General features: G+C 48.0%; 1 protein-coding gene and 28 non-coding genes across 29 annotated transcripts in view; 28 read left to right on the plus strand and 1 right to left on the minus strand.

Annotated features, from left to right (window-relative positions):
- LOC144093794 (angiotensin-converting enzyme-like) overlaps positions 1-26179 on the minus strand; it is a 144930-nt gene that overhangs the window by 56796 nt on the left and 61955 nt on the right. The window lies entirely within an intron of this gene.
- TRNAT-UGU (transfer RNA threonine (anticodon UGU)) lies at positions 130-201 on the plus strand. Its single transcript has one exon. It is a non-coding gene; the product is annotated as a tRNA-Thr (tRNA).
- Positions 344-415, plus strand: TRNAT-UGU (transfer RNA threonine (anticodon UGU)). Its single transcript has one exon. It is a non-coding gene; the product is annotated as a tRNA-Thr (tRNA).
- Positions 558-629, plus strand: TRNAT-UGU (transfer RNA threonine (anticodon UGU)). The gene has a single exon. It is a non-coding gene; the product is annotated as a tRNA-Thr (tRNA).
- TRNAT-UGU (transfer RNA threonine (anticodon UGU)) lies at positions 772-843 on the plus strand. Its single transcript has one exon. It is a non-coding gene; the product is annotated as a tRNA-Thr (tRNA).
- TRNAT-CGU (transfer RNA threonine (anticodon CGU)) lies at positions 1197-1268 on the plus strand. Its single transcript has one exon. It is a non-coding gene; the product is annotated as a tRNA-Thr (tRNA).
- On the plus strand, positions 1624-1695 carry TRNAT-CGU (transfer RNA threonine (anticodon CGU)). Its single transcript has one exon. It is a non-coding gene; the product is annotated as a tRNA-Thr (tRNA).
- Positions 6963-7034, plus strand: TRNAT-CGU (transfer RNA threonine (anticodon CGU)). Its single transcript has one exon. It is a non-coding gene; the product is annotated as a tRNA-Thr (tRNA).
- Positions 7176-7247, plus strand: TRNAT-UGU (transfer RNA threonine (anticodon UGU)). The gene has a single exon. It is a non-coding gene; the product is annotated as a tRNA-Thr (tRNA).
- Positions 7389-7460, plus strand: TRNAT-UGU (transfer RNA threonine (anticodon UGU)). Its single transcript has one exon. It is a non-coding gene; the product is annotated as a tRNA-Thr (tRNA).
- On the plus strand, positions 7603-7674 carry TRNAT-UGU (transfer RNA threonine (anticodon UGU)). Its single transcript has one exon. It is a non-coding gene; the product is annotated as a tRNA-Thr (tRNA).
- On the plus strand, positions 7817-7888 carry TRNAT-UGU (transfer RNA threonine (anticodon UGU)). Its single transcript has one exon. It is a non-coding gene; the product is annotated as a tRNA-Thr (tRNA).
- On the plus strand, positions 8031-8102 carry TRNAT-UGU (transfer RNA threonine (anticodon UGU)). The gene has a single exon. It is a non-coding gene; the product is annotated as a tRNA-Thr (tRNA).
- TRNAT-UGU (transfer RNA threonine (anticodon UGU)) lies at positions 8244-8315 on the plus strand. The gene has a single exon. It is a non-coding gene; the product is annotated as a tRNA-Thr (tRNA).
- Positions 8458-8529, plus strand: TRNAT-UGU (transfer RNA threonine (anticodon UGU)). The gene has a single exon. It is a non-coding gene; the product is annotated as a tRNA-Thr (tRNA).
- Positions 8672-8743, plus strand: TRNAT-UGU (transfer RNA threonine (anticodon UGU)). Its single transcript has one exon. It is a non-coding gene; the product is annotated as a tRNA-Thr (tRNA).
- TRNAT-UGU (transfer RNA threonine (anticodon UGU)) lies at positions 8885-8956 on the plus strand. The gene has a single exon. It is a non-coding gene; the product is annotated as a tRNA-Thr (tRNA).
- Positions 9099-9170, plus strand: TRNAT-UGU (transfer RNA threonine (anticodon UGU)). Its single transcript has one exon. It is a non-coding gene; the product is annotated as a tRNA-Thr (tRNA).
- On the plus strand, positions 9313-9384 carry TRNAT-UGU (transfer RNA threonine (anticodon UGU)). The gene has a single exon. It is a non-coding gene; the product is annotated as a tRNA-Thr (tRNA).
- Positions 9527-9598, plus strand: TRNAT-UGU (transfer RNA threonine (anticodon UGU)). Its single transcript has one exon. It is a non-coding gene; the product is annotated as a tRNA-Thr (tRNA).
- Positions 9741-9812, plus strand: TRNAT-UGU (transfer RNA threonine (anticodon UGU)). Its single transcript has one exon. It is a non-coding gene; the product is annotated as a tRNA-Thr (tRNA).
- TRNAT-UGU (transfer RNA threonine (anticodon UGU)) lies at positions 9955-10026 on the plus strand. Its single transcript has one exon. It is a non-coding gene; the product is annotated as a tRNA-Thr (tRNA).
- On the plus strand, positions 10169-10240 carry TRNAT-UGU (transfer RNA threonine (anticodon UGU)). Its single transcript has one exon. It is a non-coding gene; the product is annotated as a tRNA-Thr (tRNA).
- TRNAT-UGU (transfer RNA threonine (anticodon UGU)) lies at positions 10383-10454 on the plus strand. Its single transcript has one exon. It is a non-coding gene; the product is annotated as a tRNA-Thr (tRNA).
- Positions 10597-10668, plus strand: TRNAT-UGU (transfer RNA threonine (anticodon UGU)). Its single transcript has one exon. It is a non-coding gene; the product is annotated as a tRNA-Thr (tRNA).
- TRNAT-UGU (transfer RNA threonine (anticodon UGU)) lies at positions 12772-12843 on the plus strand. The gene has a single exon. It is a non-coding gene; the product is annotated as a tRNA-Thr (tRNA).
- TRNAT-UGU (transfer RNA threonine (anticodon UGU)) lies at positions 17892-17963 on the plus strand. The gene has a single exon. It is a non-coding gene; the product is annotated as a tRNA-Thr (tRNA).
- On the plus strand, positions 25793-25864 carry TRNAT-UGU (transfer RNA threonine (anticodon UGU)). Its single transcript has one exon. It is a non-coding gene; the product is annotated as a tRNA-Thr (tRNA).
- TRNAT-UGU (transfer RNA threonine (anticodon UGU)) lies at positions 26010-26081 on the plus strand. Its single transcript has one exon. It is a non-coding gene; the product is annotated as a tRNA-Thr (tRNA).

A 26179-nucleotide genomic window follows, 5' to 3' on the forward strand; every position in this document is an offset into this window, starting at 1 on the left:
TTTTTTTATTTTGTTAGGTAAACATGAGTGTGCTAATTAATGCGATGAGATAGAAATCTATATTCAATATGCACCGAGAGGCGCGAGCGCTTCCCTAATGTCTTATCTGAAGGAGCTGCTGTAAGAAGCGCCGCTATAGCTCAGTGGCAGAGCGCTGGTCTTGTAAACCAGCGGTCGTGAGTTCAATCCTCACTGGCGGCTGAAGCCTGACCACTTTTTTTATTTTGTTAGGTAAACATGAGTGTGCTAATTAATGCGATGAGATAGAAATCCATATTCAATATGCACCGAGAGGCGCGAGCGCTTCCCAAATGTCTTATTTGAAGGAGCTGCTGTAAGAAGCGCCGCTATAGCTCAGTGACAGAGCGCTGGTCTTGTAAACCAGCGGTCGTGAGTTCAATCCTCACTGGCGGCTGAAGCCTGACCACTTTTTTTATTTTGTTAGGTAAACATTAGTGTGCTAATTAATGCGATGAGATAGAAATCCATATTCAATATGCACCGAGAGGCGCGAGCGCTTCCCAAATGTCTTATCTGAAGGAGCTGCTGTAAGAAGCGCCGCTATAGCTCAGTGGCAGAGCGCTGGTCTTGTAAACCAGCGGTCGTGAGTTCAATCCTCACTGGCGGCTGAAGCCTGACCACTTTTTTTATTTTGTTAGGTAAACATGAGTGTGCTAATTAATGCGATGAGATAGAAATCCATATTCAATAGGCACCGAGAGGCGCGAGCGCTTCCCAAATATCTTATCTGAAGGAGCTGCTGTAAGAAGCGCCGCTATAGCTCAGTTGCAGAGCGCTGGTCTTGTAAACCAGCGGTCGTGAGTTCAATCCTCACTGGCGGCTGAAGCCTGACCACTTTTTTTATTTTGTTAGGTAAACATGAGTGTGCTAAATAATGCGATGAGATAGAAATCCATATTCAATATGCACCGAGAGGCGCGAGCGCTTCCCAAATACCTTATCTGAAGGAGCTGCTGTAAGAAGCGCCGCTATAGAGTTGCAGAGCGCTGGTCCTGTAAACCACCGGTCGTGAGTTCAATCCTCACTGGCGGCTGAAGCCTGACCACTTTTTTTATTTTGTTAGGTAAACATGAGTGTGCTAATTAATGCGATGAGATAGAAATCCATATTCAATACGCACCGAGAGGCGCGAGCGCTTCCCAAATGTATTATCTGAAGGAGCTGCTGTAAGAAGCGCCGCTATAGCTCAGTGGCAGAGCGCTGGTCTCGTAAACCAGCATTCGTGAGTTCAATCCTCACTGGCGGCTGAAGCCTGACCACTTTTTTTATTTTGTTAGGTAAACATGAGTGTGCTAATTAATGCGATGAGATAGAAATCCATATTCAATATGCACCGAGAGGCGCGAGCGCTTCCCTAATGTCTCATCTGAAGGAGCTGCTGTAAGAAGCGCCGCTATAGCTCAGTTGCAGAGCGCTGGTCCTGTAAACCACCGGTCGTGAGTTCAATCCTCACTGGCGGCTGAAGCCTGACCACTTTTTTATTTTGTTAGGTAAACATGAGTGTGCTAATTAATGCGATGAGATAGAAATCCATATTCAATACGCACCGAGAGGCGCGAGCGCTTCCCAAATGTATTATCTGAAGGAGCTGCTGTAAGAAGCGCCGCTATAGCTCAGTGGCAGAGCGCTGGTCTCGTAAACCAGCGGTCGTGAGTTCAATCCTCACTGGCGGCTGAAGCCTGACCACTTTTTTTATTTTGTTAGGTAAACATGAGTGTGCTAATTAATGCGATGAGATAGAAATCCATATTCAATATGCACCGAGAGGCGCGAGCGCTTCCCTAATGTCTCATCTGAAGGAGCTGCTGTAAGAAGCGCCGCTATAGCTCAGTTGCAGAGCGCTGGTCCTGTAAACCACCGGTCGTGAGTTCAATCCTCACTGGCGGCTGAAGCCTGACCACTTTTTTTATTTTGTTAGGTAAACATGAGTGTGCTAATTAATGCGATAAGATGGAAATCCATATTCAATATGCACCGAGAGGCGCGAGCGCTTCCCTAATGTCTCATCTGAAGGAGCTGCTGTAAGAAGCGCCGCTATAGCTCAGGGACTTCCGGCCACCGAGCGTGATGGACGTGCGATGACGGGCTCCGTTGGAGCAGCTACAGCGGTCATGTCTGGCCGCGGAAACAGGGCTTTTGCCTCGGATGAAGAGTATCAGGTGATTCTGCCTACCCTTCCTACAGGACGTGTTGTGTTGAACACAGTTTTTTTGCACGCTGACGTGCGGGCCCGTCCTTATCGGGTCGAAGATTTCAGGGATGCGCTGGCTCAGCTGATGCTGCTCCCCGAGGTTTTCGCCTTGGGGGCGTATCGCATGAGCCATGTATGGGCTGTTACTTTCGCGAGTGCTGAGGCGGTGACGAAAATTCTTTCTGCCGGAGACCTGAAAGTCAAGGATCGCCGCTGTCTCGTCATCGACCCGGCAAACCAGGACGTCCGCGTCAAGCTGCACTGGCTGCTGCACAACGTGCCCGACGAAGACGTGAGGGTAGCCTTTGCTCCGTACGGCAAGGTGAGCGAAGTCTCCAAGGAGCGGTGGCGCGTCCAGGGTGTCGCCAGCAAGGGGTCGACGACACGCTTGGTTTCATTGAAAATGAACCCTGGCGTGAAGCTGGAAGACCTCCCTCACGAAGTCAGGGTTGGCGGTGAGCTGGCTCTCGTGGTTGTACCGGGCAGAGCTCCGCTGTGTCTGCGCTGCCACGGTACTGGGCACATTCGCCGTGAGGGCAAGGTTCCACGATGCGGCGCCTGTCGTCGCTACGGGCACGAAGAAAGCAGCTGCGTACGCACGTACGCGAGTGCTGCCGTCCCAGTCAACACTGACATTTCGTCCGAACTTGTCATGGACGAGGCTGACGCGGAAGACGCTGCAGCAGAGGCAGGGGACAGCGTGGAGAAGGCCCCTGCTGTGCCCCCTACGGAAATATCCACAAACGTAGAGGAGCCCACCAGTAAGCGGCAGCAACAGGTAGCGCAGCCTGCAGAAGTCAAGGCGCCAACGGACGAAGTCTTGAGCGGTGGGGCGTCAGCTCCCGTCGTTCCCCAGCATGGTGACAGCATGGAAGTGTCACATGCATCAACCAGCAACCAAGCAGGGAAGCGACCGCATGAGCACAGTGCGAATGGAGAGCCCAAAGTGAGCGAAGGCGACGAGCCGCCGCAGAAGACTGTTGGTGTCAGGCGACCGACGTTGAAACCGCGGCCGAATGTACAGGCCGATCAACGAGCGGCGGCTAAGCCGCCGCCTTAGTTGGAGTGAGTGCCCTGTGAGTGGTTTCTGTGGGAGTGAGATGGCCTTTTTCGGTAACGGACTGCATGGGCTGATTTTCCAGTCCATACGCAAGAGGCACTTGTGCAAGAGACTTTGGATTACCGGCACCGCACCCATCGAGCACCTCAGACTAGGCAAGTCACCCGCACCGTCGCCTTGTGTCCCGAGGTATGCACCATATGGCTCCTGTACCTAAACTAGATGGCTTCTACACCTCTTAGAGCGTTGCGCATTGCAACAATTAATGTCAGGGGACTGGCTTCCAAGAAGCGTCAGTACCAGCTAAGCCGGCTGTTCGTTGATAATGACCTAGACATAATAGCCGTACAGGAGACGAAAGTCGAAAGACAGGAACAGGCGGACCTTATGGTGCAGCCTTTTACGGCACGCTACAATGTTTGTGTGTGCCATTCTTCTGGCACATCGGTCGGTTGTGCTGTATTTATTAGGAATTCTCTCGGGATTGTCGAGCAGAATTTAACTGTGTGTCAAACTGGCCGTTTGGTTGTAGTGGATTTTTTTTATTGCAATTTGCTATGGAGAGTCATATGCGTGTATGCTCCTAACAGGGAGAATGAGCGCAAGGAATTTTTTGAGCGCGTTGAACAATATGTGTGCTGTGAGCGGTTAATTGTGCTTTTGGGCGACTTTAACTGCGTTTGTAAAGCAGAGGATAGAATTACAAAAAGACTCCTTCGTGACAAAGGTGCGGAATTGTTGAATTCGATTGTGCAAGAAAATGGTTTAGATGATGTTGCTGAAGTTCTTTCGGTAGCGCCGCATTTTACTCACTTCCAAGGTGAAAGTCACGCGAGACTTGACAGAGCGTATGTGTCGCTTGATCTGATTCCTTTGTGCAATAGCTACGAGGTAAAACACATGTCTTTTACCGACCACAGCTTAGTTACGTTTACCCTGGGGAACAAAGACAAGAAATCTCGTTTCTCGTGGGACCTCTGGAAGTTTAACGCACAATTACTCGAGGATGAACGCTTTGACATTAAAGTTAATGAATGCATTAAAGCATTGCTATCAGCAGAGCCTGGGAACTGGGTAATTAGGTGGGAAGATTTCAAAGAACAAGTGAAAATAAACGCGATTGAAAGGGCAAGCATCATATGCCACGATAAACGTGTTAAAGAAAAAGAACTACATTGCCAACTTGACTTGCTCGTAAGCCTGGAAAGTTCCCAGCCGGGAAGATATAAGAAAGAAATAAGAGATACAAAAAGTAAACTTGAGATTATCGAAAAAGACAAGTATACAGCTGCCATGATACGGGCCCGTGCTGAACGCCTCTGGCTTGACCAAGTACCTACTAAACGCTCGCTTAGTGACGAAAAGAAGTACGCGACTCAGAACGAAGTAAGACAAATCAGGTACAGAAACGAGGTAACGAATGATAGCAAAGTGATTCAGTTGGCGTTTGTTGAGCAGTATCGGGAATTGCTTGGGCGGCGACGGCTTGAAGAAGAGGGGTTTGCAAACACGTTCTTGTCCCGTATGCCAAAACTAGGAGACGATATAAAACAAGGGCTGGAGGTACCAATCAGCGTAAGCGAAGTGGGAAGAGCAATCGAAGAGCTGAGTGCCGGAAAATCTCCCGGTCCTGACGGCTTAGGTAGTGAATTTTATAAGAAGTTCAAAGCCGAACTCACCCAAGCTCTCCACTGCGTCTTCACCGAAATTTATGAGACAAAGAAAATGCCACCATCATTTAAAACAGCACACGTGGTTTTAATACCCAAGAGTGAGGACCAGGCTAAACTTCTGTCCGTTGGGGCTTATCGGCCAATAAGCCTAACCAACGTTGACTATAAAGTGTTTATGAAGATTCTTGCCAACAGACTGCAAAAGGTCATAAAGGACCTTGTAGGGCCCCACCAAACGTGCGGTATTAAAGGTCGCACCATTGGAACAAATGTGCACATTGCTAGAACTGTTCTTGAATGCTGCGATGCCTTCGGGGGCCGAGTTGCCATGATACAGCGTGACCTTGCAAAGGCCTTCGATCGAGTGTCGCATGACATTCTTTTCGCCATTCTAGAATATGGCAACGTCGGCTCTGTGATAATACAAGGTGTACAGATGGCGTACGACAACTGTGTTACCCGAATTATAGTGAACAAACAGCTGACTGAACCTGTACCTGTGTGTTCCTCGGTCAGGCAGGGTTGCCCGCTCTCGCCTTTGCTCTTTGCGATCTACCTTGAGCCTTTTCTGTTATCACTGTTGCACAATGATGGGATCTGCGGTTTCACTCTTCTGTCGGCGCAAGTAAAAGTGCTTGCTTACGCTGATGATATTGCTGTTTTTTGCGCGGATCAAGAAAGCGGTAAAGAAGTTGTGAAAGTCGCGGGGGAATATTGCAAAAAGACTGGGTCCGAAATTAACTGGGATAAGTGCATAGGTTTTTGGCACGGTGATTGGGACAGCACACCTGCCGTGTTTGCTAACATGAAATGGACGACCGCCCCTGCGAAGTACTTGGGGGTACCCTTGGAGCACTATAAAAGCAGTACGGAGTTGTGGGGTGAGATAACGCAGAGTGCAAGGAGAAAAGCGGATGGCTGGAAAGGACGTGACCTTTCTGTTTTCGCGCGCGCAAGTGTGTGCAATGTATTTTTAATAGCCAGAATTTGGTATATATTGCAGTTCGTGCTCATTACCCGAGCAAACCTGCAGAAGCTGCATAGAGTGTTTGCTGTCTTTATTTGGAGCTCAAATTGGGAGCGAACAAGTCGAGTTAATCTGTTCCTTCCGGTAAAAAGGGGCGGCCTTGGTCTTTCTAATTTGTTTCTGAAGCAAGTTGTCTCAAGATTTTTGTTTCTACGTGATCAAACCGATCCCTTGTTGCGCACAATGTTGCAGGTGCGCTTAGGCAACGTGTTGCCGGAATTTGTTGTGTCCAGTTACCCAGCCACGAATCGTGCTGTAACAGGTTTTTTGCGTGAAGTTGTGGCAGCCTTTCGCACTTTGAGCGCTCACTTTTCTACACAGTATCTATGTGCTGTACCCAGGAAAAAACTGTACAAAGATTTGCTAGATATATTTATACCTGCTCCCTTATACCGTTCCTTTTGCTGCGGAGGCCCAGGCAAAGATGTGTTAAAGCGAGTTAAGAAGATGCCGGTAAGACCGACTGTGAAATCCTTTTTCTTTAAACTTCATACCGGTACCCTTCCGGTGAAAACATGGCTAAACGATAAAGGCATTTTTGTGCCTTGGACCACCGACTGCATACTCTGCAAAAAACCCGAGACCATCGAACATGTGTTTATCGACTGCTGGGACCCGGTTTTCCACTGGGACATCTTGCAAAGAACATTGAAGAAAGAACTACCTGTAACTCCTTATGGCATCCGGTTTCTACCTATAGAAAGTGAGGAGGTTCCTTACGACATGTTTATGCTACTGGGCCTCCCCAGCATCTGGAAAACGAGAATGGCGGCCAGGCACGCCGACGCAAATGTGCGACCAGTGAGAGAAAACTTTATAGAAAGTGCAGTTTTCCTGAGAGATGTTCTCCGCAGTCAACCCCAGCCGCCGGACTGGGTGGCAGTTATGGATGAACTGATTAACATGAAAAAGTTTTAACCCATTGTCTCGGCCAAAGTGTGGCTAGAGATTTTTATGTATTGTTTACCGGTAATAAAGAAAAAAAAAAGCGCCGCTATAGCTCAGTTGCAGAGCGCTGGTCTCGTAAACCAGCGGTCGTGAGTTCAATCCTCACTGGCGGCTGAAGACTGACCACTTTTTTATTTTGTTAGGTAAACATGAGTGTGCTAATTAATGCGATGAGATAGAAATCCATATTCAATATGCACCGAGAGGCGCGAGCGCTTCCCAAATGTCTTATCTGAAGGAGCTGCTGTAAGAAGCGCCGCTATAGCTCAGTGGCAGAGCGCTGGTCTTGTAAACCAGCGGTCGTGAGTTCAATCCTCACTGGCGGCTGAAGCCTGACCACTTTTTTATTTTGTTAGGTAAACATGAGTGTGCTAATTAATGCGATGAGATAGAAATCCATATTCAATATGCACCGAGAGGCGCGAGCGCTTCCCAAATGTCTTATCTGAAGGAGCTGCTGTAAGAAGCGCCGCTATAGCTCAGTGGCAGAGCGCTGGTCTTGTAAACCAGCGGTCGTGAGTTCAATCCTCACTGGCGGCTGAAGCCTGAAAACTTTTTTTATTTTGTTAGGTAAACATGAGTGTGCTAATTAATGCGATGAGATAGAAATCCATATTCAATATGCACCGAGAGGCGCGAGCGCTTCCCAAATGTCTTATCTGAAGGAGCTGCTGTAAGAAGCGCCGCTATAGCTCAGTGGCAGAGCGCTGGTCTTGTAAACCAGCGGTCGTGAGTTCAATCCTCACTGGCGGCTGAAGCCTGAAAACTTTTTTTATTTTGTTAGGTAAACATGAGTGTGCTAATTAATGCGATGAGATAGAAATCCATATTCAATATGCACCGAGAGGCGCGAGCGCTTCCCTAATGTCTGATCTGAAGGAGCTGCTGTAAGAAGCGCCGCTATAGCTCAGTGGCAGAGCGCTGGTCTTGTAAACCAGCGGTCGTGAGTTCAATCCTCACTGGCGGCTGAAGCCTGAAAACTTTTTTTATTTTGTTAGGTAAACATGAGTGTGCTAATTAATGCGATGAGATAGAAATCCATATTCAATATGCACCGAGAGGCGCGAGCGCTTCCCTAATGTCTGATCTGAAGGAGCTGCTGTAAGAAGCGCCGCTATAGCTCAGTGGCAGAGCGCTGGTCTTGTAAACCAGCGGTCGTGAGTTCAATCCTCACTGGCGGCTGAAGCCTGACCACTTTTTTATTTTGTTAGGTAAACATGAGTGTGCTAATTAATGCGATGAGATAGAAATCCATATTCAATATGCACCGAGAGGCGCGAGCGCTTCCCAAATGTCTTATCTGAAGGAGCTGCTGTAAGAAGCGCCGCTATAGCTCAGTGGCAGAGCGCTGGTCTTGTAAACCAGCGGTCGTGAGTTCAATCCTCACTGGCGGCTGAAGCCTGAAAACTTTTTTTATTTTGTTAGGTAAACATGAGTGTGCTAATTAATGCGATGAGATAGAAATCCATATTCAATATGCACCGAGAGGCGCGAGCGCTTCCCTAATGTCTGATCTGAAGGAGCTGCTGTAAGAAGCGCCGCTATAGCTCAGTGGCAGAGCGCTGGTCTTGTAAACCAGCGGTCGTGAGTTCAATCCTCACTGGCGGCTGAAGCCTGAAAACTTTTTTTATTTTGTTAGGTAAACATGAGTGTGCTAATTAATGCGATGAGATAGAAATCCATATTCAATATGCACCGAGAGGCGCGAGCGCTTCCCTAATGTCTGATCTGAAGGAGCTGCTGTAAGAAGCGCCGCTATAGCTCAGTGGCAGAGCGCTGGTCTTGTAAACCAGCGGTCGTGAGTTCAATCCTCACTGGCGGCTGAAGCCTGACCACTTTTTTATTTTGTTAGGTAAACATGAGTGTGCTAATTAATGCGATGAGATAGAAATCCATATTCAATATGCACCGAGAGGCGCGAGCGCTTCCCAAATGTCTTATCTGAAGGAGCTGCTGTAAGAAGCGCCGCTATAGCTCAGTGGCAGAGCGCTGGTCTTGTAAACCAGCGGTCGTGAGTTCAATCCTCACTGGCGGCTGAAGCCTGAAAACTTTTTTTATTTTGTTAGGTAAACATGAGTGTGCTAATTAATGCGATGAGATAGAAATCCATATTCAATATGCACCGAGAGGCGCGAGCGCTTCCCTAATGTCTTATCTGAAGGAGCTGCTGTAAGAAGCGCCGCTATAGCTCAGTGGCAGAGCGCTGGTCTTGTAAACCAGCGGTCGTGAGTTCAATCCTCACTGGCGGCTGAAGCCTGACCACTTTTTTTATTTTGTTAGGTAAACATGAGTGTGCCAATTAATGCGATGAGATAGAAATCCATATTCAATATGCACCGAGAGGCGCGAGCGCTTCCCTAATGTCTGATCTGAAGGAGCTGCTGTAAGAAGCGCCGCTATAGCTCAGTGGCAGAGCGCTGGTCTTGTAAACCAGCGGTCGTGAGTTCAATCCTCACTGGCGGCTGAAGCCTGACCACTTTTTTTATTTTGTTAGGTAAACATGAGTGTGCTAATTAATGCGATGAGATAGAAATCCATATTCAATATGCACCGAGAGGCGCGAGCGCTTCCCTAATGTCTGATCTGAAGGAGCTGCTGTAAGAAGCGCCGCTATAGCTCAGTGGCAGAGCGCTGGTCTTGTAAACCAGCGGTCGTGAGTTCAATCCTCACTGGCGGCTGAAGCCTGACCACTTTTTTTATTTTGTTAGGTAAACATGAGTGGGCTAATTAATGCGATGAGATAGAAATCCATATTCAATATGCACCGAGAGGCGCGAGCGCTTCCCTAATGTCTCATCTGAAGGAGCTGCTGTAAGAAGCGCCGCTATAGCTCAGTGGCAGAGCGCTGGTCTTGTAAACCAGCGGTCGTGAGTTCAATCCTCACTGGCGGCTGAAGCCTGACCACTTTTTTTATTTTGTTAGGTAAACATGAGTGGGCTAATTAATGCGATGAGATAGAAATCCATATTCAATATGCACCGAGAGGCGCGAGCGCTTCCCTAATGTCTGATCTGAAGGAGCTGCTGTAAGAAGCGCCGCTATAGCTCAGTGGCAGAGCGCTGGTCTTGTAAACCAGCGGTCGTGAGTTCAATCCTCACTGGCGGCTGAAGCCTGACCACTTTTTTTATTTTGTTAGGTAAACATGAGTGGGCTAATTAATGCGATGAGATAGAAATCCATATTCAATATGCACCGAGAGGCGCGAGCGCTTCCCTAATGTCTGATCTGAAGGAGCTGCTGTAAGAAGCGCCGCTATAGCTCAGTGGCAGAGCGCTGGTCTTGTAAACCAGCGGTCGTGAGTTCAATCCTCACTGGCGGCTGAAGCCTGACCACTTTTTTTATTTTGTTAGGTAAACATGAGTGGGCTAATTAATGCGATGAGATAGAAATCCATATTCAATATGCACCGAGAGGCGCGAGCGCTTCCCTAATGTCTGATCTGAAGGAGCTGCTGTAAGAAGCGCCGCTATAGCTCAGTGGCAGAGCGCTGGTCTTGTAAACCAGCGGTCGTGAGTTCAATCCTCACTGGCGGCTGAAGCCTGACCACTTTTTTTATTTTGTTAGGTAAACATGAGTGGGCTAATTAATGCGATGAGATAGAAATCCATATTCAATATGCACCGAGAGGCGCGAGCGCTTCCCTAATGTCTGATCTGAAGGAGCTGCTGTAAGAAGCGCCGCTATAGCTCAGTGGCAGAGCGCTGGTCTTGTAAACCAGCGGTCGTGAGTTCAATCCTCACTGGCGGCTGAAGCCTGACCACTTTTTTTATTTTGTTAGGTAAACATGAGTGGGCTAATTAATGCGATGAGATAGAAATCCATATTCAATATGCACCGAGAGGCGCGAGCGCTTCCCTAATGTCTGATCTGAAGGAGCTGCTGTAAGAAGCGCCGCTATAGCTCATTGGCGTTTCGCCATGCTTCAGATTGATCTCGAAAAAGCTTCTGATTGTGTTTCTCATGAAATCTTGTTTTCCGTTTTAGACCATGTGAATGTCGGTTCAGTTATCCGCGAGGATTTAGCCCTGGCGTATCGAAACTGCACGACAAGATTGATTGTTAACAAGTGCCTGGGTGCCCCCATAAGCGTGCAGCGTTCGGTGCGTCAGGGCTGCCCCCTCAGCCCTCTCTTATTTTGTATTTACATCGAAACACTGTGTAGGAAAATATTAGGAGACAATAGTATTAATGGCTTTAGGTTGCAAGCTGCTGAAGTTAAGCTGCTGGCGTATGCTGACGACGTTGCTGTATTCACGGTTGATCAGGAGAGCATAAGCGAAGCTGTCGGGTGTGTACGCGAGTTCAGCGAAGTCACCGGTAGCGGGGTTAATTGGTCCAAATGCCTCGGACTCTGGCATGGATGGTGGCCATCCCACCCGGACCATTTTGCCAACGTTCCGTAGTCGACGACACCGGGCAAGTATTTGGGCGTTCCGCTCGATGCTTATCGCGAAAGCGAGGAGTATTGGAAACAGCAAAGGAAAGAAGCACGTGACAGAGCTGGAAAATGGAAAGGCACCAATCTCTCCATTTTCGCCAGAGCTACAGTCTGAAACCTGTTTTTTATTAGCAAGCTCTGGTATGTGATGCAGGTTTTGCATTGCTCTCGGGTGCACATTCAGAAGTTACACCGGATTTTTGCCGTCTTTATATGGGCTTTCGAATGGGAACGTTGCAGCCGAACGAACCTGTTCCGGCGGGTAAAAGACGGGGGGTTGGGGCTAGGGCACCTCTTTTTAAGGCAGCTGGTGAACCGTTTTTTGTTTTTTCGCCACGTCTCAGACCCTTTCTTGCGCACCGTGTGCCAGGTGAGGCTGCGGCGATTGCTGCCCGAGTTTGTTGTTACCACAGAAGAGCTCTCGGGTGGAATTTTTGGTTACTACAAAGAGATTGTAGCAAGTGTTAGGTTTCTTTCAGCGCGTTTTTCTCGCGATTATTTGTATAAAACTAAAAGAAAGAAGTTGTACCATGATCTTTGTGATATTGTTTTCCCAGAGCTTATGTACAGGGCCTTGTACAGTGGAGGTCCTGGAGCTGATGTTTTAAAGAGGGTAACGAAAATGCAGGTGCCAACAGGAGTAAAGACCTTCTTTTTTAAATTACACACCGGGACACTCCCAGTTAAAAAGTTTTTGGGAGGAAAGGATTTCTTTTTACCGTGGGGATCGAACTTCTTAACTTTAAAGAAAGCCCGAAACAATAGACCATGTTTTTTGCATTGCTGATAAGGGGTTTATTTTTGGGATGTGTTACAAAGAACAATAAAGAAGGAGCTACCGCTTGACGCGCAGGGAATTCGTTATTTAGCACGGATAATGAGAATGGGATATCATTTGATCTTATGCTCTTGGGCCTCCACTGTATATGGCGCTCCAGAATGGCATGCTATTATTCTGATAAAGACGCACGACCTGCCCGAATTTATTTTCGGGAAAGAATGGACTGTTTCCTGGTCATCCAGAAAGCCGCTGCGGAGCCTCCCGAGTGGCTCTCAAGACTAGAGCCGCTCTGTATGCTACGTGAATTTTAATATGACGAAGCCAGACTCATGCTGGCTGAACCCGACAGTGTCGTATGTACATAGCGTTTTGCGTGTTTTTTGTTGAGTGTTCTTGGATAAATGCTATGGGCGAAAGCCAGGCAATAAAAAAAATCACAGTCAGAGCGCTGGCCTTGTAAACCAGAAGTCGTGAGTTAGATCCTCACTGGCAGCTGAAGTATGATCTTTTTTTTTTGTTAGGTAAACATGGGTGTGCTAGTTAATGCGATGAGATAGAAATCCATAGTCACGATGCACCGAGAGGCGCGAGCGCTTCCCTATGCCTGCTCTGAAGGAGTTGCTGTAAGAAGCGCCGCTATAGCTCAGTGGCAGAGCGCTGGTCTTGTAAACCAGCGGTCGTGAGTTCGATCCTCACTGGCGGCTGGAGTCTGGCCACGTTTTTTTTTGTTACGCAAACATGAGTGTGCTAATTAATTCGATGAGATAGAAATCCTGACTCACGACGCACCGAGAGGCGCGATTGCTTCCCTAATGCCTGCTCCTAAGGAGCTGCTGTAAGAAGCGCCGCTATGGCTCAGTGGCGATTCCATTTCCGGACGCCGAGGCGAACAGACGTGTGTGTCATGGGCTCCGTAGGAGCGACTTCAGCGGACCAGCAGGGCCGCGGTAACATGATTTCTGGCTCTGATGACCCGGATTATCAAGTGTTTTTGCCTCAGCTACCTACAGGGCGAGTTGTTTTCAGAACTCTTTTTTTGCATGCCGACGCGCGTGAAAGGGCATACCGTGTGGAAGACTTCCGTGACACACTGGCTAGCCTAGGCTTACTTTCTGAAGTTATCGCCCTGGGGTCGTATCAGATAAATCATGTATGAGCTGTAACCTTCAAAAACGGAGGCGGCGTGCATAAGCTTTTGGCTCTGAAGGAATCGATTGTGAAGGAAAGACGGTGCGTTGTGATAGATACTAACAACCAAGCTTTGCGTATCAAGCTTCACTGGATGCTTCACAACGTACTGGACGATGACATACGGGCGGCGCTTTTGCCGTACGGCAGAGTGACGGACGTCTGGCGGTAACGTTGGCGTGCTCAAGGTGTGCAAGACAAAGCGTCCTCAACACGCTTGGTGGCCTTAAATTTGAAGATGGGCGTGACAGTGGACAACTTGCCCCATCAGATCCATGTTGCAGGTGAACTGGCGCTTGTTGTGGTGCCTGGTAGGGCCCCGCTATGCTTGCGCTGTCGCAATACCGGCCACATTCGACGCGACTGCCGAATGTCATGCTGCGCAGTATGACACCGATACGGCCACGGGGAAGAGCAATGCGTGAGGACTTATGCCTCCGTCACGCAGAAAACTACGAGGGAATTAGTCGTCAACGACCTGCTCATGGATGAAGCCGAAGTAGAGGAATCTTCGAAAGGAACAGAGAAGAAGAGTGGCGAGGACGCGAACTCTCCAGAACAGAAGTCCGAAGGTGACCACAAGGCCAGTGATTCTCCGTCTCCCAATACTTCTAAACTAGAGCACACTGCGACGAACACGAATAAGGGTGCAAGCTCTCTAAGCACGCACGACGGAAGAAATGCTACGAATAAAGCTGAGGCAATGAACGCCAGCGAGACAGGCACAAGTGGTATGGTGGTGGAGAACTCATGACGGGTTAGCTACCCACGATTATCAACCAAGCGAGCCGAATAACGATGAACCCCCGCCAAAGACGCCTGGTGTGCGCCGGCCGACGCTACACCCGAAACCGAAAATCCCGCCGGATAGAAGTTCGGCGGTGACGCCAACTTAGCACACAAACTGGGTGCCGTCGAAGGCGCCGGGCTACTACTCACTCGAAATGGAAGGAACAACTGAAACTACGAGCAACACATTCGACGTACGGTTGAAGACTTTACTGGACTTCTTTTTGGTATGTCATGTTGTTATTTTTCACCTTAGAAGTGATAGAAAACTGTCAGTCATGTTTGTAACAACATCATTGGTATCATGCTGCTTGATTCAAAATGGCAAATAACTTAAATTCTTCGCTATGCATAGCGACAATGTTAGGGGCTTGGCTGCAAGGCGGCGGCAATACCAGCTTAGCCGAATTTGCATGGAAAACGAGCTAGATCTAATTGCGGTACAAGAAACAACGGTGGAAAAACAAGAGCAGACTGATCATATGGTGTCACCTTTCACAATGATTTATAATGTCTGTGTATACCATGCCGTAGGAAAATCTGCTGGCTGTGCTGTATTGATGCGCAAAATTGTGGGGATTATTCAGTAAATGATTACTGCGTCTGAAAATTGTGGCCTCATCGTCTTGGATTCTTCGTTGGCGGGAGAAAAGTGGCCTCTAGTGTGTGTCTATACCCCGAAAAATGTCAATGAGAGATGTATTTTCTTTGAACACCTTAATCAGTATCTGCCCTCTGAAAGGCATCTTATTCTGCTGGGAGACTTCAATTGCGTTTGCTTTTCTGAGGACCGTTCTAAAGTGGCATACGTACGTGATAGAAGCGCCGAGATACTTAGCTCCTTGGTGGTTGACTCTAACTTGGAGGATGTGGGTCACACAATAACAAGCGGCGGGCGGCCGCAGTCAACTCACACCCAACAAGGTAACCAAGCAAGGCTTGACAGAGTTTACGTGTCCATAGCTCTAATTCCTCTTTGCAATAGTTACAACGTTATACCTGTTTCATTCTCTGATCACAGCCTTGTGAGTTTCAACATTGGCAATAAGCAAAAGCAGCCACGATTTAACTGGCACCTGTGGAGGTTAAACGCTAAATTGCTCAATGATGAACCTTTTGTTGAAGCAGTTGAGGAAAACTGATGAGTCAGAAAATTATTCGGCTGCCTGGGAACAATTCAAAAATGAAGTTGAAATGGCAGCGATTGAAAGAGCAAGCATCAAGAGTCTAAATGAGATGAATGAAAAAGATATTAAAAGCCAAGTAGAATACTTGCTAAACACAGTGAGTTTGGAGCCTGAAAAAGTGGCAGACGCAATAAGAAAAACCGAAAGTGAACTTGAGGTGATAGACAATGAAATATATAAGGCAGCTATGATTAGTGCACGAGGCGAACGATTATGGCTCGGGGAAGCACCGAATAAACGCTCTCTTACTGACGAGAAAAGGTATGCATCAAAAAATGAAACCAAACAGATCCGCTATAAGAACGAGGTGACGGGTGAGCAGGAAAAGATACAGCAGGCGTTCATGGAATATTATATCGAGTTGTTTAGCAACTTTACTCGTGTAAGTGAAACTTTCATCACAAAATTCATGACTTATATGCCAAAGAAAGCAGATGACGTAGGAGACAGCCCTAAGGAAGAGATAAGTGTTCGCGAAATCGAGGCCGCTATCGGCGAATTGCCGACAGGAAAGATCCCGGGATGAGATGGCTTGGGAGCCACATCTTACAAGGTTTTCGCCCATCAACTAGCATGTGTTACATCGCGTTATCAATGGGGCGTATAAAATAAGGCAGGGGCCACCGTCCTTCACAGTTCCTCATCTCGTTTTGATTCCTGAGACGGATGACCGTGCTAAGCTGCTGTCGGTAGGTTCATACAGGCCTATCAGCCTTACGAACACCGATTACAAAGGTTTTATGAAAGTACTCGCGAAGCGGGTGCAAACGGTGACCAAGCACTTAGCTGGGCCGTATCAAACATGCGGCATCAAAGGTCGAGCGATCTTCACGAGCACTCACGTAGCAAGAAATGTGTCAGAATGCTGCGACGACATGGACGGCGAAGTGGCCTTATTGCAACTCGATTTGGCGAAAGCTTTCGACAAGCTGTCACACGGGGTCCTCTTCTGCATATTGAAGAATGCAAATGTACGCAGCACAATTTTAGACGGTGTAATGATGGCCTATCGAGATTGTTGTACCCAGCTCATAATAAATAAGTCACTAACAGAAAGGGTACCAGTGCAATCTTCAGTAAGGCAAGGTTGTCCACTGTCTCCCCTCTTGTTTGCAATATATGTCGAACCTTTCTGTTTAGCCGTAATTCACCAGACATCAATACGAGGTTTCAAAATGCACTCTACTGAGGTAAAACTTTTGGCGTATGCTGATGACATAGCCGTATTCTGTTAAGATCGTGAGAGTGTGTTAGAAGTGGTCAACCTTGCTAAGGCTTTCTGTAAGCTGACGGGCTCAGAGATAAACTGGGAAAAGAGTTGGTATATGGCACGGTAACTGGGAGATCAAGCCAGAAAGGTTTGCTTGTACAACAAGGACAGGCACACCTCCGACGTATATTGGTGTGCCTTTCGAGCACTATCAGGAACCCGCAAGGTACTGGAGCGATGCAGCGGAGAAAATGAAGGAGAGGACGGGAAACTGGAACGGTCGCGGCCTTTCAGTGTTTGCACGTGCCTCTGCTTGCAATTTGTTTTTGATAGCTAAAGTTTTGTATGTGTTGCAAGTGCTGTTTATGGCCCGCGCAAATGTGCAGAAAATGCATTGGGTTTTTGCTGCGGTTATATGGGGCTCAACATGGGAGAGGGTTAGTCGTACCAACCTCTTCCGCTCAGTCCGCGATGGAGGCCTAGGTCTTTCTCATTTGTTTATCAGGCAGATTGTGTCGCGTTTCTTTTTCCTGCGTGACCAAAGCGACAGTTTTTTGCGCACAGTCATACAAGTTCGACTTGCGAAAGCGCTTCCTGAATTTATTGTGACTACAAGTGATATAATATGTCACCTTGTGGCTGGTTACATTCATGAAGTTGTTTCCTTCCGCATGTTGCATGAAAGGTTTTCAATGGATTACCTATGTTCTGTCACGAAGAAGAAATTGTACGCGGACTTAATAGAAAATCAACTGCCGACACCATTGTACAGGTCTGTTTACTGTGGGTGCCCAGGAAAGGACGTTTTAAAACGGGTTAAAAAAATGCCGGTAAGGCCTTCTGTCGAATCCTTTTTCTTTAAGCTGCACACGAACACACTCCCCGTAAAAGGGTGGCTAGATCAGAAAGGGATATTTGTACTCTGGACATAAACTGCTTACTCTGCAAAAAACCAGAAACTATTGAACACATATTTATTGACTGTAGGGACCCTATGATCCACTGGGACATTCTGCAGCGAACTCTTAAACAACTACCAATAACGCCATACGTGATTCGGTTTCTCCCAGTGAAGTATGATGAAGGCATTCCCTTTGATATGTTGATGCTACTGGGCCTCCACAGTCGGTGGCAAACCCGAATGGCAGTCCGCCATGCAGATGTTACTGTTCACTCTGTAGGCTAAAACTTTATCCAGCATATGATCTGCATGAGAGAAGTCTATCAGGCATTACCTGACCCCCCTGAGTGGATTAATGTATTAGACGATTTGATGTGCCTGAAGAAATTTCAACTGAACTTTTCCAACCGAAGACAGGCTGGTGTGTTTTGTCTGTATATTGAATGTCATGATACCGGTAAGAAATAAAAAAAAAGCGCCGCTATAGCTCAATGGCAGAGCACTGGTCTTGTAAATCAGCGGTCGTGAGTTCGATCCTCACTGGTGGCTGATGCCTTTCAACATTTTTTTTCTTTTGTTAGGTAAAAATGAGTACACTAGTTAATGCGACGAGATAGACATCCTTAGACACGACGCTGCGACAGGCGCGAATACTTCCTCGTATGCTTGCTCCGGAGGGGGTAGCTGTAAGAAGCGCCGCTATAGCTCAGTTCTTTTCCTGTTCTTTTCCACCAAAACCCACAAGCCTGAATGCCCGCTCCGTGTGATAGTCTCAGAGAGGGGTACTTGGCAGAAGTGCCTCGCTGAATTCATTAAGCGGCAACTCGCCGAAATCTCTGTTGACGATCCTTTCCAGGTAAAAAATTCGAACCAAGTAACTGACTTCCTGACGACGCACAATGCTGATGAACTTTTAGCTTTTTCTATTGACGTGAAAGACTTGTACTATTCGATTCCCCATGACGAACTGTTAACTAGTGTCAGTGAATGCATTGACCGACATGGCGTGGTTGCCTTTCAAAACGCGTCCGGTATCTCTGTAGCAAGATTTCTGCATCCGCTTTCCTTGTACCTGCAATCAACTTTCACTGAGTGGAACTCTTCCATCTTCATTAAAAAAAAACGGCATATGCATAGGCTCCTGTATCGCTCCCATACTCAGTGACATTTATCTCGCCAGATGCGACCGCGCTCCCAACGAACTCCTTGGGAAAACTAAGGTCGTAAAAACATTTAGATTTGTCGACGACTACCTTGTTATTGTCAAGTGCTCTGGACTGTAGTTTGAAACGGAGGTGTTTCGTAGTCTGTCCATTTTTTCTGACACTCTCTTCCCCCTTGAGATCACTTATGAAACTCCTGTTCACAACCACATCAAGTTTCTAGACCTTGGCCTGTACTTCACTCCTAGCCACGTTTGATGGGCTTTCGAACCCCGAGGTAACAAGCCCCTTCTTCCCTATGGTTCTTGCCATTCCAAGCTCATTAAGAGGGGTATCTTAGGATCCTGTTTGAACAGCTCATTAACAAAATCCTGCCACCACAGACTGCATTCCAGCGTTTCACACCAGGTAAAAAGATTGCTTTCGGCAGGGTACCCACTAGAACTTATCACGTCAGTAGCTGAGTCGGCCCTAAAGAAGAGCAAGTCAGAACCAGCTACACGAGACGACCAGGGATCGGATAACAACCGCAAACGTGTCGCTTTGATTCCATATCTACATGGAATTTCACACTCCCTGAAAAAAGTGGGAAAAAAGCAGGTGTCGAGGTTGTGTTTTCCGCGCCTGATCGTCTGGCCGGTTTGTGCCGATCTGTTAATGAGTTCAAAGGAAAAGTGGCGAAGTGCACAACTAAGCACCAGTCACGCTTCGTCCCTTGTGATAAGGGGGTTGTTTCTACATCCCTCTGCCCTGTGGAGGGCAGTACGTTGGACAGACGGGACGTTGCATAAATAAAAGGCTGACCGAACACAGCTATAAGGTGTCAAAAGTAGTTCCAGGTCATCTCGGCATTCATTGCCGGGATTGTGAATGGGCAAAAAAAAGAGAAAAAAACAGTGCGTACCGCTATATCATGAAACCAAGGTCATTGCCAAAAATCGGGAAAAAACTGCGAAAGAAATTATCGAGGCATACAACATATTCAAGCAGGGAAATGCATGTATAAGTACCCCTTCGCTAACACTTCTGCAAAAAGAGCTGTCACTCCTGGGGGTTGATAATCTCTGCTGATTTCTAGCGTGCTTATGTTGCTGTTGTCACATTTATGTTTTGTTTTTGGTTTTTTTGCACTTTGTAAACCTTTCCCTCATTGCCGACATCTATGTATTTATACCTGTGTGATCAGCAATAAACCCTCAGTTGTTAGTCAGCGCCGTGTCGTTCGCTTTCTTGTCTTTTGTGCTCGTCTTTGTTCGCGCTGTTTATTCAAGATGCTTAACCATCTAGCCCGCCAAAACGTGTTAATGGTCTTGTAAACCTGCGGTCGTGAGCTCGGTCCTCACTGGCAGCTGATGCCTTTCAACATTTTTTTCTTTTGTTAGGTAAAAATGAATACACTAGTTAATGCGACGAGATAGACATCCATAGACACGACGTTGCGACAGGCGCGATTACTTCCTCGCATGCTTGCTCCGGAGGGGGTAGCTGTAAGAAGCGCCGCTATGCCTCAGGGATTCCACTTCCGGCCACTGACCGTGACGGACGTGAAATGACGAGCTCCGTGAGAGCGGCTTCAGCGGCCATGCCCGGCCGCGGAAACAGGTCTTTTGCTTCTGCTTTGTCGTCAGGATCTGAGTACCAGGTTGTGTTGCCGAGTCTGCCTACCGGGAGTTTTGTGGTGAACACCGTATTTTTGCACGCTGATGTCAGGGCCCACCCATACCGGGTGGAAGAATTTCGTGATGCGCTCGCTCAGCTATCGCTCTTGCGGAAGTGGTCGCCCTTGGCGCGTATCGCATGAATCATGTCTGGGCGGTCACTTTCAGAGACGACGAAACGCTGAAGAAGATTGTCAGTGCCAGAGAGCTGAAAGTGAAAAGTGCCCGGGGTCCTGTGATCGACCCCGCTAACCAGGACGTACTAATGAAGCTGCACTGGCTGCTTCAGTGTTCCGGACGAAGATGTGCGGCTTGCCTTCGCACCATTTGGACAGGAGACGGACGTGTCGAGGGAGCGGTGGCGCGTACACGGGCTGTCTGACAAGGGCTCAACGACGAGGCTCGAGACTTTGAGGTTGAACGCCGGCGTGAAGCTGGACGACCTGCCCCATCAAGTGAGCGTCGCTGGCGAGCTGGCGCTCGTGGTCGTTCCGGGCACGCTCCCCGTCCCGCTCTGCCTCCGATGCCGGGGCACAGGACATATCCGTCATGAGTGCCGGATCCCACGGGGTGGTTCCTGCCGTCGGTTCGGGCTTGAGGAAGAGCAGTGCGCTCGTACTTACGCCAACGTCACCGGGCGGATGAGCAGCGAGGACAGCTCGGAGGTGATCATGGATGAAGCCGACGCGGAGGAAGCATCGAAAGCGCAAGTAAGCCAGCGACTCAAGTATCCACGTTGACGCCTCCCCAGACGGATTAACCGGAGATGCTACCCAAAGCCACTGCAGCAACCGGATAGCTGGTTGGAGCTCCCGTAGTCACTACACCAGTCGCCAGCATGCCGAGAGTTGAGACATAAACTCCTGTGGACTCTTCGGAGAGCGTCACCCAACCTTCGGCGGAACCCATGGACGTTTTGTCAGCCGCAACCAACAGCGCGGCCGGAAAACGTACGCACGATGAAGCCGGTTGTAGTGCGCCTAAACTGGACGCCAGTGGTGGAGAAGAGCCTCCGACCAAAGCGCCAGGTATGAGGCGTTCGACCTTAAAGCCGCGGCCAAACGTGCCGGTTGGCTCACGGCAGGCGGGTGAACCGCCTCCATTGCTTTTTTTTTGTTTGTCGCTGAGCTTGCTTTGGGGTGTGTGTGTGTGGGGGGGGGGGGCGGTAGATATGTGTATGTCACATATATTATGGAGCCTAAATTAAATTTTAAAGGAAAGAGGTGTGAAGAAGACAACGTGGATTAACCGAAGAATAAAGAAAATGAAGAAGCATTCGGTGAGGTGGAGAGAGATGATTGGTGGAGAAGAGAAGAAGACGACGACAAGGCTTAGGTGTGCTAATGCGAAGGCTATAAAAGGGCGAGTGAGAGCGAGGCACGGGAGGGGGAGAAGCAGAGGCTCCGGCGGGTCAGGGACACATCGGCTGGAAGAGAGCGACGCCGGCTACTGCTCCGGTGAGCTCACGTTCTACGACTTCGCATCGTGGACTTCCTGCCGTGCCTGAGCCCGTTCCGGGGAGTCAACGGAGGACGCTACCACCCGCTACGGCCAGGGGTGTCTCCAGCGCTGTTTCCACCCATCCGGGTGGTGCCCCCAACGCCAACAACACCGGAATCACCTCCACGGGCGCTTGGACGGTGAGCTTGTACTACGCAGCCAGCGACGCCAGCCCAAGCACGTCGAACGCCGCCTCGACGCCGCCTACTGGATCCATACAACGCCGCAGCCACACCGAACCAACCGTGAGCACGAACGCCGACCGCTAATAATAGAACGCTAACAGTAGACGCTGGTATCAGTGTGGCCGGGTCGTGTGTATTTATGGTCTTTGTGTTTTGTGTTTGTTAGTTTTCTGTTCTAGTGTGTGTGTCACGTAGGGTGTATTTAATGTGCGTTTGTGTGGGCACACCTGTCGCCTAGTCCATTCTTTCGGTCCGAGTTTTCTCCGGAGAAATCCGTGGCAGTGTAATACGAAGGAGATACCATAGAATAAGGCACCCTTTATTTTCTAAATGGCAGCTAACCTACGCGAAGTGCTACGAAGTGCTACGTGTAGCCGCCTTAAACGACAGAGGCCTCGGAGCGAGAAGGCGACAGTGCCTGCTCAGTCGGCTTCTTCTTGAGAACGACCATCACGTAACCGCAATCCAGGAAACAAAAATTGAAAGCCAAGAAGCGACTGATCGATTGGTGTCTACCTTTCGTGCGCACTTTGATGTGTGAGTGTCACTCTGCAGGTGCCTCAGGTGGTTGCATTGTCTTTATTATAAACAACAAAGGCATAACTACGCAGTCGCTCTTTTCGTGTGAAAGCGGTCGTCTCCTGGTTGCCGATTTCTTGTACCGTGACCTGCCTTTTCGAGTGATTTGTGTGTTTGCACCAAATGTAGAAATGGAACGCAAATTGTTTTTTGAGCGAATTGAGTGGTTTTCAAAATGCGACAAGATTGTTATGTTCTTAGGAGATATGAACAGTGTTTGTCAGGCTGTCGACCGGGCCAAGCATTCGGCCGTACGTGATAACAGTGCAGAATTCTTGAATGCTCTGGCCAGTGACTATTGTTTAGAGGATGTAGGAAGTGTTTGACTGGCCCGCGTCCTCAGTACACGCACTTTCAGGGAGATAGCCATGCTCGACTGGACCAGATATATGTGCCCACAGATTTTGTTCCTTTGTGCACCTCGTACGAAGTCAAACCGGTGCCTTTAGCGACCATTGCCTAGTGGTTGCAAACTTTGGCAGTAGTCGCTTTAAAAAGCACTTTAATTGGGCTTTATGTAAACTCAATATAAGGTTGTTGGAGCAAGAAGGCTTTGTCAGTGGATTAGGAAAAGAGCTAGAAAACCTGCTCATGAAGCAACCGTCAAGTTACGCTGTTCAGTGGAAAGAATTTAGGCAGGTTGTCAAAATGAGGGCAAATGAAACAAGCAGCGTTATACGATTTGAAGAAAAACAGAAGGAAACCCAGCTCCGTGAGCACCTTGCGCTTCTCATTAGTGTAGAAAACACTCACCCAGGAACTTTTTTTAAAGAAATAAGAAATACAAAAGCGCAGTTGGAAAAAATAGATACAGATAAGCACTGCGCAGCGATGGTGCGCGCGCGCGCCGAGAAACTGTGGGCAGGTGAACTGCCAACAAAGTGCGCATTAGGCGATGAAAAAAGATACGCCTGCCAAAAAGAAATACCCCAGATACAAAACGGCGACGAGGTGTCGGCCGATAACGATATTATCAAGCGCGTAGTCAGAGATCATTTCAAAGACATGCTGGGTCCCACGCGAAGGGTGGAGGGAGGTTTCCAAAAAGAATTTTATCGCTTATGCCAAGGCTCGACGATGAAGTCAGGACTCATCTTGAACAGCCAATATCCGTTAAAAAGTTAGAGGAAGCAATATGTCAACTGCCATTGGGTAAAGCACCCGGCCGTGATGGTTTAGGAGCCGCCTTTTACAAACATTTCACGACAGAGACTGCGCAGATTTTGATGAAAGTTCTTGTTGAAGCATATGAGAAAAAACGTACGCCATTGTCTTTCACAACATCGCACATTCTACTCATACCGCAGTTCTCTGAGCCAGAAAAACGTCTGTTGGTGGGGTCTTATCGCCCGATAAGCCTCGCCAACGTAGACTATAAGATATTCATGAAGTTTCTGGCAAAGAGAATTCAGGGTGTCATAACAATGTTAGTGGGGAGTCATCAAAATTGCGGTATCAAGGGTCGGAGCATCGCCACTAATATACACACAGCGCTAAGTGTTCTTGAATGTTGCGACGCACTTGGCGACAGGGTTGCAATGATGCAGCTAGATCTCGCAAAGGCTTTTGACCGTGTGTCACATGATGTTCTCTTCAGCCTGCTAGATCATGCTAATGGGGGCTTTGTAATATCGGATGGCGTACGAATGGCGTACGAAAACTGCACAACGCGCGTCATTGTTAATGGGGAACTCACTGAAAGCCTGCACGTACACTCTTCAGTGAGGCAGGGATGTCCATTGTCACCTCTCTTGTTCGCAGTCTATCTCGAGCCCCTCTGTCTGGCTATACAAAAATCTCACCGTATAACTGGCTTCAGGTTACTGTCAGCTCAAGTGAAAATCTTTGCTTACGCCGACGACATCGCTGTGTTCTGCTCAAGTATACAGAGTATCTGTGAAGCCACGGCGGTCGTTGAGGAGTTTTGCAAATGCATCGGGGCGCAAATAAATTGGGAGAAGAGTTATGGATTCTGGCATGGTGACTGGGAGGTAACGCCAGACTACTACCCTCGACTTCGATGGGCCACTACTCCGAAGACGTATCTTGGCGTGCCGCTGCATTGTTATAGCAGACCCGAACCATACTGGAGTGAACAGGCGGCAATGGCACAGGAAAAGGCCAGTGCGTGGCAGGGGCGGCAACTATCAATGTTCTCGCGCGCCACCGTGTGTAACCTGTTTCTAGTCTCCAAGATATGGTATGTCTTGAATGTGTTGGGCGCCACGCGGATCGGTATTCAAAAGATTCACAGGGTTTTTGCCGTTTTTATTTGGGCGTCGACTTGGGAAAGAACCAGTCGAACAAACTTATTCATGCCCGTGAAGAGAGTAGGTCTCGGTCTGGCTCATTTATTAGTACGACAAATCGTGTCTCGCTTTATGTTTCTTCGCGACCAGAACGACACTTTTCTTTGCACTGTTACGCAAGTTCGTTTATGTCGATTGCTACCCGAATTTGTAGTATGCTCGGCTGAAGAAACGCAAGTTCGTTTATGTCGATTGCTACCAGAATTTGTAGTATGCTAGTATGAATTTGAAGAAATGCGTGGTACCGTGAGAGGTTACCTGCGCGAAGTTGTGCTTACGTACAGGATGTTACAGGTGCGCTTTTCAATGCAGTACCTCTCCAACGTCACTAGACAAAATTTGTACAAAGATCTAATAGAAACAATGTTCTTTGTACCCATTTACCGTTTGTCATATTGTGGGGGCCCAGGAGCATATGTGCTCAAAAGGTTCAAAAGAATACCAGTGTATCCATCTTTAAAAACTTTCTTCGTTAAACTTCACACAGGCACACTGTCAGTAAAAACAATGATGCATGATAAAGGCCTCATTGTCCCTTGGTCGGCAGACATTTTGTGTAAAAAACCTGAAACAATAGACCACGTGTTTTTATATTGTTGGGATGGTATTTTTTCTGAGATGTGCTTTAAAGAACTTTAAAGAAAGACTTACCATTACATCCGCATGGCATCAGGTTTTTACCGGTAGGAAAACAGGACATCCCTTATGACACTGTTATGCTCCTCAGCCTCCATAGTTTATGAAAAACAAGGACACAATTCAACCATGCGGATGTAGTTATGAGATCACCACGCGAGCATTTCATTCAAGGTGTCATAACACTGAGGGAAGTGTATCGGGCACTGCCTGATCAGCCATCATAGATAAATATGCTTGATGACTTGGTTGAACTGAAAAAATTGTAAGTCACCGTGTCAGTACAAGTGTTGCTGACATGTGTTTGTTTGTACTCGTTTTCAAAATGCTATAAAGAAAAAAAGAAGCGCCGCTATAGCTCAGTGGCAGAGCGCTGGTCTTGTAAACCAGCGGTCGTGAGTTCGATCCTCACTGGCGGCTGATGTCCTTGAACTTTTTTTTCTTTTGTTAGGTAAAAATGAGTATACTAGTTAATGCGATGAGATAGACATCGATAGACACGACGCTGCGACAGGCGCGAGTGCTTCCTCGTATGCTAGCTTCGGAAGGGGTAGCTATAAGAAGCGCCGCTATAGCTCAGTGGCAGAGCGCTGGTCTTGTAAACCAGCGGTCGTGAGTTCGATCCTCACTGGCGGCTGATGTCCTTGAACTTTTTTTTCTTTTGTTAGGTAAAAATGAGTATACTAGTTAATGCGATGAGATAGACATCGATAGACACGACGCTGCGACAGGCGC

This window comes from Amblyomma americanum, chromosome 6 (assembly GCF_052857255.1).
Source record: "Amblyomma americanum isolate KBUSLIRL-KWMA chromosome 6, ASM5285725v1, whole genome shotgun sequence".
In the NCBI taxonomy this organism is placed as follows: Eukaryota; Metazoa; Arthropoda; class Arachnida; order Ixodida; family Ixodidae; genus Amblyomma; species Amblyomma americanum.